The 21458-nt window shown below is 40.1% G+C and overlaps 1 protein-coding gene across 2 annotated transcripts in view; it reads left to right on the forward strand.

Moving 5' to 3' along the window:
* LOC145981994 (putative G-protein coupled receptor 139) overlaps nucleotides 1-21458 on the forward strand; it is an 826163-nt gene that overhangs the window by 516046 nt on the left and 288659 nt on the right. Inside the window, exon 1 of one of the 2 annotated variants that reach the window (XM_083115524.1) lies at nucleotides 10732-10884. The exons of the other annotated variant lie outside the window; for it this stretch is intronic. The gene's annotated coding sequence lies outside the window, so the exon portion shown is untranslated. Of the gene's footprint in view, nucleotides 1-10731; nucleotides 10885-21458 lie in introns of those variants that run through there. 2 annotated transcript variants of the gene reach the window in all.

Consider the following 21458-nt stretch of genomic DNA (forward strand, 5'->3'; position numbering starts at 1 on the left):
CAATGAGTCGTGCGAGGTGTTTTGAGTGGCACGCGCGATTGAAAAGTGGAAAAACATCACTGGAAGAGGACGAGAGATCAGGATGACCTTCAACGAGCACAACACCCGAAAATGTCGAAACCATTGGGTAACTTGTGCATTAGGATCATCGGAGAACAATCCACAACATTGCTGCCATACGGAACAGTGCAGCCAATCCTCACGTATAATTTGAACATGCGCCGTGTTGCTGCCAAGTTCGTCCCCAGGCTGCAGACCCAGGAGCAGAAGGAACACCGCGTCCAAGTCCGCCAAGAACTCCGTCAGCGTGCCATCTTCCAGTGATGTTCTTCCACTCTTGAAGCGCGCGTGTCTCTGTGGCGGATTTGCCCAGTTTCACACAGAATTTCACGTTTTCTCTGCTCTAACTTGCTGTCCATGATGAAATCGCAGACGTGGTAACGCACGTGGTCAGAAGAGCACCAGCCGCACAGCTCACGATGTACACAGGACGATGTCTCTTGGCACACTGACGGTTGGAGCTCCCTGTGCCTGTGCGTGCAGCCTTGCGCTGCCATCTGTTGGCGTGTTACAGAACTAGTCTCGAAACTTTTTGATACGTCCTCGTAGCGAGAAATACTCCAACTAAAATGACTGTAAAGCCATAAATCACAAGGTCTGTACCGTTTTAATTCGAAGACGCCCAACAAATCAACTTCGCCAGAAACACCGCGATGTTTTATCTCCACCGTCTAGCTTGAAACGATCTTTTCCACGTGCATTTATTATCTGCAATGTTGGCGTTTTACTTTTATTGGCTTTTTGCCGCCCACCGGCCTTTAATCTGTTCGTCGACGAGGATTAACTGTCCCTCAAAAACTTCGGCCATTGTGGATGTCATGTGTCGAATGCCATGGCCTCGTTTTAGTGTGAGCGCTAGTCTACTCATCACCGGCCTAATTAAGGGACAGAGATGTCACAGCGGTCGACTGATTTCCGAACACACTTCTCCCCCAACGCTGTTCATGGCGCTCCTGGACAAAGGGATTGGGTAATTGCCATGGTTACTGCTTACGTACACAGCGAAGCAGAAATGTGTTGCATGCATATTTGATGCAGAGTTCATCGCATCCATTGTCTAGAGCTTTTGACGTACGTTTCGAGATTGCACCTCTTCTCTCGTTTTCAGAGAAACAAATATATTTTTGACTGTTGTGCGGATCGAACCTACGACAGACCTGTAATTTTACTATAAATTTGGTGCGCTAACCAACTACGCCACGGCGTCTCCGGGAAATTTGTATTAATTCTTGTTCCACTCGTCCTACGAATTCCGTTTCGGTATGATTTTACAATACTAGACCCTTCTCCAATTACGTCCATATATCGCATACTGACTAATTTATTGCTCCTAATCACGAATCTGCAGTTAAAATTTGGCGCTCTCGTGTGGAACTTTCAAAATAACGTGTAGAAGGTTGTGATTTTACAATAGCAAAAAAAGGCATAATTTCGTTCATAATTCTAATCCTCACTAATTATGGAGTCCTGATGACGTATCTGCAGTTAAGATTTGGTGGTCACGTGTAGAAATTGTAAATTAAGTAGAAGTTGTAAAATAGCGTTGTGAATTACCAGGGTGATTGTCTATACATAAACAACGAAGAAGCCATGTTTTCTCATGTGAACAAGTGACGTTCGCAACTCGTTACGTTGCATTCAGATGGTTGCTAAAGTGTTGTGCGATAAGTGAGACCCGTTATTCGTAACGTTGCGTTCAGTACACAAGAAGGTTGATAAAGTGTTGTGTGATAAGTGAGACCTTGACTTCGTCAGTTGTTCACGTGAGGATGATGGTGTCTTTTGAAGGAAGGAAGCAGTGTCCATTTTTCCGTAAGTTTTCCTTTGGAGAAAGCTATTTTTAGTCAGTTTTGGTTGGTAAATATTAATAATACGGGTGCATTCGTTCATATTTCGCATACTCACTAATTTAGGACACTTGATCACGATTCTGCGGTTAAAATTTGTCGCTCAAGTGCTACGAAACTGACATTTTTTGACGGTACCTGGTCGCAATTAGCCTTAAACCCCTCGAACAATTCACGGGTAGCCCCACGAACCATGCACGCGTAGCCCCACTAACCATTCCCGGATAGCCCCACTAACCATTCACGGATAGCCCCACGAACCATGCACGGCAAGGTTAGGTTAGGTTAGGCAAACATAGTTAAATTTTAGAGTCGTAGTAATATCAGGAATATATATTTCGTTCTTTAAGTATTCGAAACGCAAAATCTGTTTCTCTGTTTCTGAAAAGACTAGCAGAATTGCTTGGATTCCACACTGGGATGACTAACAGGGTCTTGGTTCATTGCTATGAAGACTGCTATGATTTTCCCCAGTTTCCAATTTGGTTCTTTGTGTAGTATTGTTACTAGTGGCGTAAATAACATCCCCGCGACTCCCGCACTGCGGGAGGCGAAGTAAGGATGATGAATTAAAAAAGACCGATAGTTCATAAACGTTTTCCTTGCGGCGTTAAAATACATCTTCAACCAAACATATTATATTTTTATGTCCATACAACTGCAAACAGAAAATGTTAATCACTGGAACAGTAAAAAGTGAATTACTAGATTGGAAGAAAACCTTCATTAGCTGAGTAGTTCAAGTCATGGAAGGGTAGACGACAGACAAGAAAGTGAGCTGTACAACGTACTCCAGTTGGACACCAGTCGTCAAAAAGTTAGTCCGCTACTCCTTTAGTCGGTAACATGAGAATCTTTGCAAATCACCAGGCCTTGCTGTGTAGAAAAGAGACACAACACAGTATTCGAAGTTAAACGCAGTTTTATAATCACTTATATTTCCTATCGTATGTGGACTTACAAGCAAGGTACAGATTTGCTCACGTTTCTGCCTGAAGAGGAACAATTCTATAGCATATTAAATCACATCACAATCACTAAACACACTTGCATATAGAATTAACGTTGGACAAGACAAACGTAAATACACGAAAGTTTCTGTACGTAATTATTATTTCCGAGTATAGCCAGAATGAAACGAAAATAATTACCAATTACACTATTCGGGCATTCCATTAACCGTTAACCACGTTTCTGTTGATTTCTCACCTTCAGCTGTTTTCTGAGTCTGTCGTCAGGTGAAAAACATTCAGGTGGGTTCACTTCTTCTGCTGAGATGAGAAAGTGACGTTAACACGAACAGATTATGACGTATTTATAAATATATATACAAGTTCCAACCACAACTGTATCAATCTAACTATAGTTGTCTGTGACAACTTGCACATCATTTGAAGTAACAAACATTTTAAAAATCTTAACGTCTTACAAATATAAAACCTTAAACGCTCAGGTTCGTTACAGCTGGCAACGCTGTCTTTCAACCTTGCAACGAGATTTGCAAATAATTTGATTGATTGGTTGATTTTGTGTTTTAAGTCCACTTTATGCATAGTAAGGTTAATCGGGACTGGACCTACAGTTTTAAGTGGGATCCGAACCACTATGTGCCTCCACCGGAAATGGAACCCGGGAACCCTTGATTACAAGGCAACGACGACAAGTAATTTGGCATGTAGGCTAAGAGACAAAATCCAATATGACCAATTTTCGCAAAATTTGTGTGTTCTTTGCAACCGTGCACTGTTTCACCGTATTGGTTACGCTATTGATTGTTACGTTGCTCTACTGAATTCTTTGAGATTCATTCGATGCATTTTCGGCCTATCAATTTTACTTTGGCGTTCATCTCGTCGTCTATCCTCTTCTCTAGAGAATAAGCTGGAATAAGTAGGCAATGTACAGGGTGTTCCGCTTAGAGGGATCGAGAAATAAATGCTCACAGTTTAAGAACAGAGGAAGAGATTTCTATGATTTTCAGTTTACATAATAGAGAAACTCTCCGAGTTTATACACTAATAGTGAATGCACGTGCTTGCGCGTGCGCAGGCAATGTGTAATGCGGAAAGAAGCCTGGCACTATTCAGTAGAGCAACAGACACGCGACGCGACAATAAGAATGTGGACCGTTTAGATGTCTGCAAAGCAACTCAAGGACACACATCGAGTTGCATTGACCATCAAAGAGTTTCTGCATCAAGGTATGTAAAAAGGTGTGTTAGTAAACCATTATTTACACGTCAAATTATCAATTATTTCTCGATCCATCTAATCAGAACACGCTGTATAATGTACAATTAATATGACGTACTAATATAGAACCATTGTCACTAACATTAATATAGCCTGACAAGTTAAGTCCCGATATGCGCACATCGCTGCGGAGCACTTTCTATTACGTCATCCTCCCCACCACTCTTCTACGTACTGGTCTGGCCTTGAGAGTACGAGTGGTGCAAACTCAGCAAAATTAAGCTAAAACAAATATGACAAACGATTTTACTGTGTGGATTGACCGTGCCGGCTCATATCAGTTTATCAGTGGTTCATTTGATTTAATCCGGTCTTTGAAAATGCGTGCGGTGCGCGAATCGTAAACTGTAGTATTACGCACGCGCGTTAAGGTTTATAACGAAGAGAAACTACTGGGCGAATGACTTCATTTTCTGAATGCGACATCGAGCAGTGGCCTGGTTTTTTTTAAAGCCGAGTGGGGTGGGGGTTCTTTTGTTTATCGTACACCAATCGCTACGAGAAGGAAATATGATAACACGCTTGCCTGTGTTCTTTTTTAAAGCATTGAAATATTCTTGCTCTTTACTCTTGGCTGCATATTTTTGAAATGGAAAAATCAAATCATGCCGGGTCCAACGAAATCCACAATCTGCTCTGGAAAGCCCGTTAGAGGACAGGCCAGATAAATTGTTTACAATGTTGCAACATATTTGCGAAATCAGAAGGATTTACATAAACATAAGTATAATGTTGTCGAGTTCACAAGCGCCGCCACGGGAGTATCTAAATGGATGGTTTCTCAAGTTTTAAAAGAATTGGATTGGATTGATTTGTTGTTTTAAGTCCACTTTATGCACAGTAAGGCTAATCGGGACTGGACCTACAGTTATAGTGGGATACGAACCACTATGTGCCTCCACCGGGAATCGAACCCGGGACCCCTTGATTAAAAGGCGACGACGCTACCACTGCGCCATCGGGAAGGTCAAGTTTTAAAAGAAAGAAAAGAGTCGTTGGCGAAAGGTGAGCTGAATTTCTGTACTCCGACAGGTAGAAAACAGCCCAGGAAAAAGCGAAAACAAATTTCGTTGAAAATCCTCAGACCATTCCGCTCCCTCCAGGTGTCGCTGCGGAGAATGGAGTGGGGTAATGTGGTGTGAGATGCGCAACAGCTATTTGCATTGTCTTGCTTTTAAACTATTAAAAATGCTCAAAATGGCATACAGATTGCCGAAGAAAGGAGGGTTCCCCGATGGCGTAGTGGTATCGTCGTCGCCTTGTAATCAAGTGGCTCCGGGTTCGAAACCCGGTGGAGGCACATATATTTAGGATCCCACCTTAAACTGTAGGTCCAGTCCCGATTAGCCTATCTGTGTATAAAGTGGACTTAGAACAACAAATCAATCAATCAATCAATTGCCGAAAAAATATGCCTCGAAAATGACGAAAAATGAAAAAAGAAATGTCCAAACAAATTGCCATTATTTAACCATGATACATACATACGTGTATATATTCAAACAGTCTTTCAACTGTTTAACAAAATATGTAAAATCATGAAATGTCTTGCCCTAATGATGATTAGCATGTCTGCCTGCCGCCTCAGTGACAAGCGCGTTGATTGGTTCGCTCAAAATCTCGTTATGGAAGGTTTCGCCTTCGAGTACCTTCCTGGTCATGATTGTTTCCTAGTGAGGATCCCTTCATCAGTTCAATCTAATCACATCATTCATCCTTATCTTCGCAATTAGCCCAAAGGAGCAGAAAAGTGACTTAAAGTATGAAAAATACAAGCAGACGTATCTTTCTCTAATCACACTTTTTTTTCGGTGAGCCTTTTTCCTTCATAAACGCACATTCCGTTCTATAATTAAAGTGCGATAAACTCTAATCTCTTGCCTTGCAATTTCCGCTGCTATGTAATATCAACAAAGGTCCCCCATTATGTTACACAATCGTTCATTATGTCCTTCTGGCATGTGGTCAAGACGACACATGTGACGGTCTCTTTGACTTTCCGAGTCCCCTGTTCTGGGTACTTGCCAGCATTGCCAACCTCCCTGTCAGAAAAGTTCTGATTGAAGGCTTAAATTTTTCTAAATGCTACTAAATTGTACTGGAATCTATTATTATTATCATCATGATCAATTTATTAGTATATAATAATTATTATTTTCGTGTGACTGTAGTTCCAAGCTCTATTTATGCATCTATTTTGATGTTGTGAACTTGCGTTACTATGGTCAAACAATATTGGGAATTTCCTCCATTAAAGTAATTGCAATTATTCAACTAACGAAATCTGTTCAATAAGTGATTGAAAATTTGAAAGCTTGCTTCTCTGTGAGGGATAAATTTACTTCAAAGAACGATATTTTGAGAAATTAAAAACGAAACAAATCCAGATATTATTTCTAGTCCAGGGACATGCTTTCCCACACACCCTATCCTCTTCAGCTTTTCTTTATTCACGAGGAGCATTTCATGGCAAGAAATTGGTAGAAAGTTGTGGGTCACAAATAAAACAAATGTTCCGCTTTGTAGTCGACGAATCATCTCAATCTTTGTCTATACGACGCACGCTTTTAGAAGCGATATCGGGAGGGGCCACTCAGAGGGTGTGCTTAGCGACCAGCTAATTGCAGGAGTGCAACGTTGTACTGTTTGTAACCGATCTTGATGCACCCCTTATAAAAGTTGACCCGCCCTCGCTGGGGAAAAAAGGCGGCAAGAGACGTTAACGTATTTTCTAGGGAACGTTTGATGTGCGTTGCAGAGTAGACAGTCCGAGTCAAGCATTGATACGGTTAGGACCCATATCACGTTGGTTATTGGTTTCGCGGGCAAAGAACAAGCTGTGAGTGAACTAATGGCCATGATCTCAGCCGGAAAGAGATATAGAGTCTATAGAATAAACTGTGAGTGAACTATCGGTCTGTGCAGTATCTCTACCAGAACATGTTACTAAAGAAGAGAGGCTACATGTTTATTATGAACCAACGACAGGTGGATTAGAAGATTGAAGACGTCTAACTCGGTGTCAGCAAGATTTGTGTTTTCCCCCCAACTCCCCTTAAGTGTTCACCGTTAGTGTTTTTCAGCGTGTTTATCGCCAATTGAATTGAATACCTAAGAAGTTACATCGAAGACGTAAGTACTCAGTGAAGTAACCACTAAGTTTGGTCTTATATTTCAACAAATTCACACCGGAAGCTGACTAATCTGTGTATTCCGGAATCGTTTGTAAACCACAGTCGTCAAGTGCCTGGGCCTTTAATAAATATTTCTAATACTGTATTTTGTGGTGTATAGATACTTAGATAGTTAAATATAAAAATTCACTGCTGGTCTCCTTTTGTGTGATTGACGTTGTTCGACGGGAGAACATAAATAGCACTATTAGTAAAAGCAAAGAAAAAACGATATAAGTTAGGAGACTGCGGCGCCAAAGTTAAAAGCCGCGTTCTGTATTTTTCTTGCGCGCAAGAAGTTTTCATAAAACTCGCCACTTTAAGGTTCATCAGAAAAAGGGGAAAGACATTTTGAACCTGACTGTCCAAGTCCCATTTTCCGTCGCCTACAGCCGGAGTTATCGTTTCTCGAAGAAACAAGGGAAACATCATCGTTCATTTCCTTCCGCCTGTTTTTTTCGTTGCCACCGTGTTGACGCAGCTGAGTTGTTGTGTCTAGAGAAAACTGTGGGTGTTAAATTCGTCTCGATATAAACAATGATCCTTCATTTTTCTGGGCGTTCTCGAACATTGAAAGTCTAGGTCACTTTGAGTTCAGCGTTTTCGTAGCAAGGCCGGTGTAAAATTCTTCGCTTATCGTTCACTCGTGCGCCACAAAGAACAGTCGTGAGAAGATTAAATACAGCCCTTTCGTGCAATAGCGTGTGTTCCGTGTGTTCTTTTTATTTTAAATAATGTCACTCTCGAAACCTAGCACCAGTAGTACAGGCAGAAGGGTAAAATAATACATTCACAAGGGAGAAATATTATTTCTAAAGTGTATTCGTACTTCAAGGAATTGGCGTCTGAAGAAGTGCGTACTGAAACAGTGTTTTCACATAGTAGAAAACTTACGGCTAATGCGTGTGGTGTGTGTCACGTATTGTAAAACAGGGTACCACAGAAATCGGTGAATCCCTACTTAAATCTCCTGGGAAACATGCCAGTAAACAGAAAAGTATTACTAGCTTAGATGACGTCGAAAAAGTGTACTCCGTCGTACAATATTTGAAATGTATGACAACGGCGAATATCCTTCTATCAAGAAACTTGAGCGTGTCATGAGGGAAATAATTAATTACGCTTGGGCATCAAATATATAAAAAAAACAACGACGGGCGTAATTTTCTGTTAGAAAAGGGTGATATAGTCCGCGAAAATTAAATTTTTGAGATCTAACTTGCGCTAGCAGTTAGTTTGGCAACAGCGCAGTAGCACTGGCTGAGTATTGGCCGAACTCATGTTCCTTCTAAAAGCGTACGCCGTATAGTTCAATGTTGAACTCAACTCGGAAAGTAGATGGATAATATAAAATTACACCCCCACTAAAATAATAATAATAATAATAACCCTTCCACGTAGTACATCCAGTTGTCAACCTCACTTCCACGTAGTACACCCTGGACTGCATTTTGCAGACTAACGAGGCTCTGGCGATAGGGCCTAAGGCCAGTATAATCCTCGTAGGGGCGTGTGTATGTACTGACCTGTGTGTTGACCTTATGTGTGCTGAGTGCCCCTTTGCAGTCTCAGCTTCTAACACAAGTAAGAATATTTTAATCCTTCGACATTACAGTTATATTTTAGTTAGGGTAAGGAGCTGGACCACATGTAAGTGCTGACTAACACAAAATTTCAAATTCAATCAATCAATAATAATAATAAGTAATTATCAATAATAGTTTTACTTCGTTATTATTATTAATTTAATTGTTTTAAATCTAGCACATGTTTACTATATGCAGATGATATAAAAATTTTTAAGAGTATTTTAACAAATAATGATGTCGCTCAACTTCAGGCTGATCTCGATAGAATGACATATTGGTGCAAGATTAATGAAATGGAAATTAACTTGAAAAAATGTAAAGTTTTAAGATGTACTAAGAAAGTTCATTATATAGTCTCCAACTATTTTATTTATGAAAATAAAATCCAAGTGTGCGACAGTCATAAAGACTTAGGAATAGTAATAGACTCCTCTCTCATATTTGATGAGCACATTTCAGAAATTTGCAAAAGAGCAAAGAGAATGCTTGGTTATATATTTTTCTCATGGAAAGTTTTTAAAAAGGAAGATACCTTAATATTACTGTATAAAACGATAGTTCGTCCTATTGTTGAATATGCAAATGAATTATGGTTTCTGACTGCAACCAGTCACCTTCAAAAAGTTGAATCAGTTCAAAAATTTTTTATCAGGTTATTATGCACAAAGTTTAAAAAAAATTACTATGACCAACATTACTCTGAATGGTTATCACAGTTGAATATGTTTTCCTTAGAAGAAAGAAGAAAAATGAAAAGGATAAATTTTGTAGAGAAAATATTAAATTTCCAAGTTGACAGTGAATACTTTTTGAATAATATAGCTTATAAAATTCCCAGATATTCCCATAGGTATATCTCAATTCTCACATGCCTAAACAAGGCAAGAGGTTTAGTAGCTGATCTTGTTGAAACCTACAATTTGAATTTATGTTGATGTATAAGATTGTAGGATCCACTCTTATATTTTATAATAATGTATTCATTTTTTTTAATTTTGTATGACATAGTGGTTGTTTAATCGTTATCATCACTTCAATAAATATGATTATTAATATTATTAGAACAATACACAGTTAATTGCACAATATTATATAATAATAAACAATTATTAGTATCAGAGATATAATAGATCTCGTTGAAAACTATAACTTGAAGTGTAAATATGCTAACTTGTTATGTTATGTTATTCTACAGCTTATGTATTTGATTCGTGTAACTTTGTACTTTTGTATTTGACTTAGTGCTGTATTAGGTTTCATACTGTGCTCAACACTTAAAATAAACGATTATTATTATATAAATCGTAGTACAATTTATCAGAATTTAGCATAATTTCACACCAACAGCACTTTTTTGTCGGACGGTTGGCAACACTGGCCACGAGTGCAAGATTACGAAAGGTGGCGCAAGAATCGTTTGTTTTCGGAATTCCCACATTTTTGTCGCGCCAAGCATTTAACTGTGGATGAAGTGTTGATGGCTGTTCGACGGGTTCCAAGGCAAAGGAAGAATCGCTATTTGCTCTTGTCCCGTCGTATCATCTTCCACGAAACAAACCAGTACTATTTCTTCTTGAAGGTCACTGCAAATGGGTTTCGGGAGAGGGGGAGAAGGGGAAGAGGCCCTCCTTGCCAAAATGGCGTAGACGTCCCGTGGCCAAAATTCGCGGTGGCTCTGGATGGCTTCCAGGATCCCGACGGCAATAAACGTAGTTGGCTCCTCCTCGTGGAACTTTTGCCGAAACAGCTTTTCCTCTTGCCAGTCAGTATGCGCGTGCTGTGTCCGGGGGCTGTGTCTCTACTTGTGAACCCTGTGTGAATCTGTAAGGTTTTGGATGTGTGATGGGTGACACCGTCGTTCGTTGGAGCGTTGCGGTGTCATCCTATTTGTTGCAGGATACCACCGCGTCACAGTAAACCTGGGAAAAGCTTGGTGAAGGCGCAGATTGGACATACATTTCGGTAAGTGTGTAACTAACAAACTCTCTAGCCAAATTAAACCCGAAGGTTTATGGCTGAAGCAACAAAATCCTTCTTAAACCTGAAGGTTTATGGCTGCAGCAACACAAGCCTTCTTATACCCTAATGTTTATGGCTGAAGCGACACAAGCCTTCTTCAACTCTAAGGTTTATGGCTGCAGCAACACAAGCCTTCTTAAACCCTAAGGTTTAGGAATGAAGCAACACAAGCCTTCTTCAACTCTAAGGTTTATGGCTGCAGCAACACAAACCTCCTAAACCCGAAGGTTTATGGCTGCAGCAGCAAAAGCCTTCTTAAACCCGAAGGTTTATGGCTGCAGCAACAAAGGCATTCTTAAACCCGAAGGTTTATGGCTGCAGTACAACAAGCCTTCTGAAACCCTAAGGTTTATGGCTGCAGCAACACAAGCCTTCTGAAACCCTAAGGTTTAAGACTGAAGTAACACAAGCCTTCTGAAACCCTAAGGTTTATGGCTGCAGCAACACAAGCCTTCTGAAACCCTAAGGTTTAAGACTGAAGTAATACAAGCCTTCTGAAACCCTAAGGTTTAGGACTGCAGCAACACAAGCCTTCCATCTCTCCCTTTCCTGGGCAAGGTCAATCCAACCTTTCCCATCCTTACCAACTTCCTTTTGACCCATCTCAACGTTATCTCTCCATTTTCGCCTTGGCCTTCCTACTGGACTCTTACCATCAAGTTTCCCAACAAGAATCCTGTAAATCGTCTTTCCACCGAGTTCGAATCCCGGCCTAGGAATGGGTTTTCTTTGTGGGCGTGCCTTCATCCATTTCTTCACATCATCCTCATCGTCGCCATTAGCCAAAAGTGACAGAAAAGAAATGCTAAATAACAAAGATGAATTAAAAAATCAAGGATCCAACTATATAAACTGTAGGTCTAGTCCCGATTAACCTCCCTGAGCATAAAATTGATTTAGAACACACTTTTAAACCAGATAATCAAGAAACAATACGTCATACAAAATTGTTTTTCAGTGTATGTTTAAAGAGTTTCATCGTGTCTTTTAATAAATCCCCTAAAGATGCCAGTTAACGTGACTGCACAACATCGTTCCCATGTAATATTAGGATTGACCGTAAGGACAGATTATGTTATATTAATAGCCAAAGTTATATTTCACTCCTTTTCATGTATCTGATGTTGGTTTGTTAGAAAAGCTGGGACATGGGTTGAGGATATAAGTGCCTTGCAGTGAGAAATGTGTCTATGAAATACAAAAATCAGAAATTATATATAAAATGCTTTATTTTGCAGTTTTGGTTTACACTAATAAACGGAGGAATAAGACATTACAATCAAAACAGTAATTTTAACATGTACTCTTTTCATCAATGTGTGAATGTTTTTATTACGTTCTAAGTGATACATTAACACTTGAAAAGCTACCATAAAATATATTTGGAATTGGATGCACTGAGAATTTCTCTATTAATTGACAGGGGGACCGGAAGATGATAGCCACAAACATTTAAGCAAAGATATCCTATAAGTATTTGGTATTATATCTCAACATTTCCAAGCGTATTTTTCAAAGTGTTGTTTGATGGCAGATAGCTGAGAATGCATTGACCAATGTCGACCAAATGAAGAAAGAAAAGCTGGTTCGAGGTATCTAGCTGCTAATTTTGTTTCAGGCCTCAACACAATCCTCAAACGTTTCAGAATGTTCCCTTGAATTTCCTTCAAAATATAAATATGAGCACCCAGAGTAGCTGTTACATCCTTTCTGCAGATGATCCAAATTAAGAATTTTCACAGAATATACCTAAACTCCCCACATGGTAAACTTCATGAGGTTGAGGTCAGGTGGCCGTTTTGCCCATTTCACACGGCGCACGGAAAACGTCATCCAGTTAGTAACGCACGCTTTCTGAATACTGGCGCGATCGGGTCTCAAAATTGTGTCTACCCTGCATACAAAAATATAATTCTAAGATAGTTTTGAAAGTGTCAAGTATACACATTAATGAGGACATCTTTAACGGCTTATAGACTCGGCGACGAAATGGAACAGCAAAAGTGAATTAAAAGTACTTAGTAATCGTTGCCATATTAAACTATTTTTCAGTTTAGTTCTTGAAAGGTTGAAGAAATGTCTGTCTGTAGCAACCAGTATTCTACACTAAATCAGATTATTTCATTCAAGGAATGTAAAAAATATCTTCATGTAATAACTAGTACTTTAATCCAGTTATATCTTGCATATTTCTGCCATACATATATTTTTACGTTGATATGTACAATTCTGCCATCTATTGAACCATTAAGACAAATGTACTCAAAACAATTTTCAATATTCAGACAAAAATACATCTTTCCTTGTTTAAATACCTAACCATAGATGGAGACAGTATATATTTTAGAACACTTTCTGCAAATTTTGACAATTAAGGTAAGATATATGGTAGTGTCTTCATACAATTTAAAATTATATTTTAAGTGCCTTGATTTTAAATAATGTGGCTTCCCATATGTAGATATATGTATTATTACTTCTACGACAAAAGCACTCCTATAAGTAATTATTATTGGCGTCTGTTGATAAACTGAATATTTGGATACCAATTTTATGAATGTAGGATATATGCGTAATTTGGTAGGAATTTTTGTACTTCCGTTCCTAATAAACGTACTGAAAGTATATTAAAATCTATGTTGTTCTATGGCTGCCACATTAGAAAATGGCTGACAATTTGAAATTTTTAAATTGGACGTTACAACACTATTCTTGAAGCCAATCAGAAATTGTCGTGTTGTTCATCAAAAGAATTATGCAACATGTTAATGATGTATCTCAGTAAAAGGTAGGTGTGGGCCCATGCCCTTTGTAATCCTCTAGGGGGCTTGTGCCTTGTCCATTGGTGTTTGTGATTGTCCCTTCATCTATTTCATCTTTCTACCATTCATCCTCTTCTTCTCAATTCGCCAAACGTGGGAGAAACGCAAAGTCAATTAAATCATTCATTCAATCGACATATTAAAGTTAAAATAAAGGGTTGTTGAATTTAATTCACAGTATTGTTTTAGAGATAAGTTCTAAGTGGATTTCGTGGCAGCTATAACAGAGGCAGTGAAGTAAAATGTGTCACTTTGATTGATTGATTTGCTTCATTTTACTTCGCTTTTCTGCCCTTCCTGGCTCATTTGCGAAGGTGGGGATGACTGATGAAATTGATGAATGGACACTGACAAACATCCATGCCCAGGCTGGGATTCGAACCCGGGACCCCAGGCGTCGTAGCGCGATATGCTAACCACTCCGTAACGGGAGTCGACAAAATTTGTTACGTGTTCGGAAGTGTATGTACTGTGCTCAGCAGATGAACGCTATTTAATGGACACACCTCGTACTTTCTACGCACACATTTGTAATGTCTCCTACGTTTTACATTTCTAAATTATGTACCTTTTGAGATAAGCAAAGTAAGAGAGAAGTGACGTACTGTTGGCATGACAACGACAGCACTGCTCTTAACATCCGTTTTTTTTAATTGCCTGAATCTTATGTTACCTGTAAGGCAGCAGCCTTCGATGTGTTGCTTACTTTTCAGGCGGAATTTTACCCTTGATTGTACATCATGTACAGTCACGAACACTTTTGGCTTGCAATTACACCATTGTTTTTCAATGGTAATCGTTGCAACCCAGAAGTGTCTGTGCTTCTACAATTCAGTTCAACGTAACGATTTTTATATTGTTTTGTTTAAGACAATTCTATGTTCAGATGGCCCAATGTTCAATGTTCCTCCAACGAGGATCGAACCCGAGACCCCTTAGTTACAAGGTGACGGCCTCGGCAATTAGGATATCAGGAAGAACTATTAACTCTAACGTGGAAATATGAATGGCGCATGCTGACTCTCTCTCTCTAGCCTTCTTAAACCCGAAGGTTTATGGCTGCAGCAACGCAAGTCTTCCATCTGTCCCTATCCTGGGCAAGATCAATCTAATCTTTTCCATCCTTACCGATTTCCTTTAGGTCCATCTCAACGTTATCCCTCCATCTTCGTCTTGGCCTTCCTACTGGTCTCTTACCATCAGGTTTCCCAACAAGAATCCTGTAAACTCTTCTTCCCTCTCCCCTTCGTGCCACATGGTAAGCCCACCTAAGTCTTCTTGATTTAATTATTCTAATGATATTTGGAGAGGAATAAAAATTATGCAGTTCTATATTATGTAACCCCTCCACTATTATTTCAGAGTGTCCATTTATCAATTTCATATCATCACTCATCCTCATTGTTTGTTTTGCGCCGCTTTCCTTCCACTTTTGGCTAATCGACACGATGATTATGATTAGATGAAATTAATGAAGGAATATTCATTAAAAGAAAATACTCATGCCAAAACTGAAATCAGACAAGATCGTAAGCAAATGGTGAGAATCAATGACGCAAGAACATTTCTGATGTATGTTTACAAATTTCACTTTCTATATACACACATTCACTAAACTTAAATCCCTGTAGAGTTAGATTATTTTCATAACATCTTTGGCTGTTATGCATTTGAAGCTTCGGAACGAGTCACAACTCCCGAAGCAGCCAATTAACCAAGCGAGCCGCTGACGTCATCTCAACCAGAACCTATCGCTAAGCCCCTTGCTCAGGTTCTACACGCCCACTAGGCTCGCTAGACAGACTCGCGCAGTCCACTGGAGATGTTCCGAAAGTAATTCGACTCTACAACAGCCCATTTAGTTCGTAAGTCTGCCAAGTGGCTTTAAAAACCTTTACAAATAAAGATTATTGCAAGTACAGGGTGGGCCAAAAGTTACGAAGGGGTTATAACTGTGAATAACTTTTTTATTGATCATTAGTTTCCAATGAGATTTCACAGACTTGATGACCAAGTATGGGAGCTTGTTTACACTTATGTGTGGAATATAATCTCAGGTAGGTGTTCGCCATTATGGGCCTCACAAATACGGGCCCTGTGTAGCACATGATGCATGACAGGGGTCAACACTTCTGGTCCGAGTGCCCGTATTTCTGCACGAATATTGTTCTTGAGCTGTTGTAATGTTTGTGGTTTGTTCACATACACTTTGTCCTTCAGAAAGCCCCAAAGAAAATAATCAAGCGGAGTGAGGTCAGGCGAACGGGAGGGCCAGTTGATGTCAGTGTTTCTTGAGATGATGCGATGGCCGAAAATGGTCCTCAGAAGCCAAATTGAAACAAAAGAAAGGAGAAAAGAATAATTAATCACCAAATAAATTATCACGAATTATACACTTAAATCATGTGCTACACAGGGCCCGTATCTGTGAGGCAATGGCGAACACCTACCTGAGCTTCTATTCCACACATAAGTGTAAACAATCTCCCATCCTTGGTCTTCAAGTCTGTGAAATCTCATTGGAAACTAATGATCAATAAGAAAGTTATTCACAGTTATAACCCATTCGTGACTTTTGGCCCACCCTGTATAACTAATAGTAGAAGGCTTATTTGGTTTATTTTACTTCTCTTTTCTACCACTTTTGGCTAATTGCGAAGATGATGATGTTATGAAACTGATGAAGGGACAGTCACAAAGAACATACTTCACCAGGCCAGGATTCGAACATGGGAACCCTCTGGTGTCGTAGCACAATGTGCTGACAACCTCGCCGCGGAGATCAGCACACTCGTCTTCAACTTTTCATTTTTAGTTCCCCGATGGGAAATAGACATTTCAACCGCCACCGGGACCCTGTAAGGCGGAGACTTGTTTGAAAAGTCCTCAAGTTTGTGCCCCTTTCCTGATGGAACTAGAGAGAGATAGAAAGGGAGAGAGGCTTTGATAAATATCACTCTCCTCCTTTCTAATCCGACTTGGCTGATGAGCTGGGATTGCAACTGCCTGAACCCTGAGATTGGTCTCCAGAATCACTGCTGAGAAGTGGATCCTTGTAATTGACCTCCGGGATGATCTCGTGTTCCCTAGGGAGAGACACTCCTGTACTTTTTAGCTAGTTTCATGGCTGACTGAAGTTGTCGTGGCCAGTTAGGAAGATCCTTTTGCGCTCGTCTCCTGAAAGGGGGTGGGGATGGCTACATTCTACATGTAGCTGCATTTAAGGATTGAGGAAATTTTATTTTTTATTTCGAAACCGTATTTACAGTGCTATACACAGAACCTTTCCAAAATTAGAGCAATTTACCCGTACACTTAGGAAATGAATGCACTTATAGAGGAAAGGTGCGTAATATGAGACAGTTCCCTAATATTAGACACCTAGATTCTGGCTAAGGTAAGTGCTGTACTCTGCCGGAGACTATTTGAACCACAACTCAGTTCGCAGCTGTCCGGCGTGGGTAGAGGGTGGTTTTAAAATAGGTAGATTTTAATTTTCTGTAGAATTTGTGCTGAGTGGACTCACTGGGCTCATGAAGGCTGTGGTGTGTAAGAAGATAGTTCTGTACCCTGAGTATTGCAAATTGAATCGTAAAAAGTACAAAAATATTTTTGACTTTAAAAATTAATTCACACAATATTAGCCAGTATTAGAAACGTTTTGCACTGTCTCATATTAGGACACCATTTTATACTTTCATACAAATGACCTCTCTTTATTTTCTTCAAAATTACGTCATAGTGCTTTAGGTAATCTAAAAATAATGAATCCATTGTAAAGTATAAGATGATGTACAGTGACGACATTGCAAAAATATATTCGTTTCCTATTTTATCGCCTACGTATTCATCTAAAGAACTGTATCTCATATTAGGCACCTTTCCATAAAATACCGCAGAGCGAAAGAAATGAATGAATATACGAGGGCGGGCTGAAAAATAATACCTGCTATTTTTTTGTGACGGTGTAAAGACATTTTGGATTTTGAGTAACCATGCATTGTACTCTTCAGACTTTCCCCTTTCTCAATTCCAAGTTTCAAACTTCTATCCCCAGGGGTTGTTGAACTAGAGCGAGGAAAATGGCAGCATATAACATACTATGTCTGTGCACCTGAAACTGCGTGTGGTGACCGATTTTCTAACTGCAGACAATGTGTCCCCCAATTGACATTCATCAGAGAATGAAGGCTTTTTATGGCAATCAATGTATAACAGTAGTACTGTATGATGTTGGGCTGTTCATGCTCACAATGAAAACCCCTGCTGAGGAACTCTCAACTCTCAAGAAGTTCTTTGTCACAAACGTTGATTGGAGAAGCGGGAAAGTCTGAAGAGTACAATGCATGGTTGCTCGAAATCCAAAATGTCTTTACACAGTCACAAAAAAATAGCAGGCATTACTATTCAGCCCGTCCTCGCACAAAATGTACATAATAATATGGATATAAATAAAACATTTAAGAAAAACAAGAGGTGTAGCATCTCTATAGATATTAAAATATCAACTTACCTTCCGCGTAGTACACCCTAGATTGCATTTTGCACACTAATGAGGCTCGGTATATTTGCAAATTCTTTCTGCCATGTTACAAGAACTCTACACATTGTCGACATGGGGTGTTAGTCAGAAACGATCAGCTCCGTCCACTGTTATCCCAGAATTTCACCCATACGGAAGAAGATGGGTGGGACCCAGAGCCACTTGGACCACACCCACACTTTTACCGATGAAGCAATCAAGTTATTACTTTCCGTTTCGTAAAGGTGGGCGTGTCTTTCTTTCTTCTCGTTCTCCTGGACCGTCGCAAAGAGGTAGGAATGAATAATTCAGACGGTTAAAAAAGAACGTAGAAGGACAAGATGAATTATTAAAACCTGGAGGAATCTCCACGGGCCGTAAATATTTATTGCTTCGTAAATGAGAGCAATTACAGCGGTTGCCCTTTCGCAGCGGGCAAATTGGTTTCGCGGACCTTAAAGGTCTCCGCTTTGAGGAAATCGCTCATTACAGGAAAGCGACGTAGAAACCCAATACCCTGCCCGGAAGGGTAGACACTGATCGCCATAATTGTGCTATTCTTGACGTCTTTTGTTCCCTCCTTTTAATTACGAACAAGGAAACAGACGTTGAATTATAATTCCAGTCGGTTTCCCGTCTTGGTATTTTCAAGGCACTGAATATGTGCCGAGAGACTTGTGAGGTGGTGCATTACCGTGCAGCAGTATCATAACTCATCCTTTTACTTTACAGTTTTTGTTATTTACGTCAACTTTCTTCCACTCTTGGTTAATGAGGATGAGTGATGATTACGTGAAATTCATGAAGGAAGATTAACAAATACCACGCATGACCAGAGCAGGACTTGAACCCGGGAATTTCGGGGGCGACATCAAAAGTCGTGCCCACAATTCAAAGCTTATGCAGCAAGGTAAAGTTCCCCGTGCATATAGCACCGTGCCATGAAGGCACACGCTTGGAGGATAGGGCCCCACACATTCTTTATCTCAGACATTTTGGAGGTGATGTGATCAGCACCACGCTCTGGCCGCCTTTACCCTCCAGGGTTGCCCCCATAATATACACTAGTGTCCAAAATTAGAGCAACAAACAATACTTTCCTAGTGTTAATTTTTTGTATAAATTCGCCAAGTTTAACCTGTTGCTATCGTGATTTTTTTGTTGATAAATCCTGGCACATTAAGGTTAGTTTATTTTCTATTTTAAACCAGTTGTCTATGACATCATAAATGTTACTATCATCTGCGTATTATGTGGTCAAATGGACACACGGGAAAGAACTTCCGTGCGTTGCTTTAGTTTTGGACATTAGTATAGTTATGTTATTCAGCACTAACTCCAATTAATTTTTGTCTACATAAATATAACTCTTTTTAGAGCAAATAACCACCGTTATATCATCAGAAGTAAGCTCCTGGCGCTACTTAAGGGGGACCATCCGGGCAGTCCCGCATATTATCCTGTCCTTAAGCCTATCCTTGCCGCATCTTTTCTCTCTCTCTGCACCTGTGTGGCCTACCATGGGGCAAGGCACCAGAAGTCCTGCGTGTATTTTCACCTTAGGTCGTCCTTAGCTCTCTCTGAACTCCAAGGACTGAGAATGACGTCACAGAAGCCGCAGCTCCTCCGACTCTCGTCTTTTGTTGTGGTTTCCCGTCCTCTCAGACGTTAAATAGAGGAGCGTAGCTAGGAGGAGCGGTAATTCAAGAAGATGACGCGAAGAGTAATTCATCACACAGAATATTGCCCTTATTACGAAGCATTGAACACGCGAAGTATGCTACTATCAATTCACATTGTGACGTTTAATCAGGTCTTTAATCAGTGTAAAACTGACTCTTCCCTACCTCAGAGGCGAGCTGAGACTTACTAGGTCCACACTGAGGCCATCTCGGTCCCGGGCTCGATACCCGGTGGAGGCACATAGTGGTTCGGAACCCACTTTAAACTTTAGGCCCAGTCCCGATTAGCCTTACTGTGCGTACAGTGGATTTAAAACACCAAATCATCTCAGGCGTGGGACATTTTGGTGCTAGGACTTTTGAAGGGTTTCACTTACCGCACAGCACTGCAGCAACTGTCGCGTTCTGACGTCATAGTGCAATGAGTTCGTTGTTAGTTTAGGCTTGTCAGGTTTCGTTCTAAAGTAAACTCGCTGCTGTTTTTCTGTTATCCTGGCTTTCGTGACCGGAGCCAGCTACTTCTTCTTTTCAAGTAGCTTCCCAAATTTTGGAGGCTCCCACCGGGAATCGAACTCGGGACCTTTCTCACCAAAGGCGAGAGCGCTAACCATTTGGCTACGCGGGAGCCCTAGGTTTAGTTCTTTCAGCATAAATAATACATTTGCAGTGTATGCATCCTAAGATAATTAAACCTAACCTAACAACGAAGGCATGCCGCGCTCAGAACAGACGCCAGAACACAAAGGTTGCTAGAAACCCGACTTTTGGATGCAGACATTTCAGTTCCTGGGCATTTTGGTGTTGGACATTTTTGTAGCACTTTTCTCTCTTGTGCACCGTTTCATCTCTGACCCCCTGATTCACTTTCAGTGACTGTACATACTGAATATATTCCTCATCACTAGACCTCGAAATTTTTTGTTCTAAAAAGTGTGTTTTTAGGTTCATAAAATAGGCTATAAAAATCCAAAAATAGGCCCTAAGAATCCTAAAAGAGGTCCTAAAAATTCTAAAATAGGTCCTAAAATCTTAAGTTAGGCTCGAAAAATCTGGAAGTAGGTTCAAAATTCCTTAAAAATGCTGATTAGGTATAGTCACCGGCAATGAAAATGGGACACCTATATTCTGAAATACGCACTAGCTTACATAACGTTATGTGTGTTGCCTAATCCTACGGCGATGGCAAAAGTTACCATTGAAAATTTGCTATTAAAATCCACTCTTCGCCGTATAGTTAGGCAAAAATCTTTTTTCATGTTATCCAGAGTCATACTCCGCAATTTTGTCTGTGAGGATCATCTTATATGCTGAAAATATTATTTCAACAAAAACATGGTCAGTGGTGCAAACTTGAATGCTGAAATGTTAGCTTGCAAGGCGTGAATGCCACAAAGCACCAAAGTGACGCGAAAGAGCAAGACCACACTTTGTATTGTACAGGTAACAGTGCCACCAGACATTTTGCTTTGTTTAGAGCTTTGAAAATCACCA

Source organism: Lepisma saccharinum, chromosome 30 (genome assembly GCF_977018435.1).
Source record: "Lepisma saccharinum chromosome 30, izLepSacc3.1, whole genome shotgun sequence".
NCBI classification, from domain to species: domain Eukaryota; kingdom Metazoa; phylum Arthropoda; class Insecta; order Zygentoma; family Lepismatidae; genus Lepisma; species Lepisma saccharinum.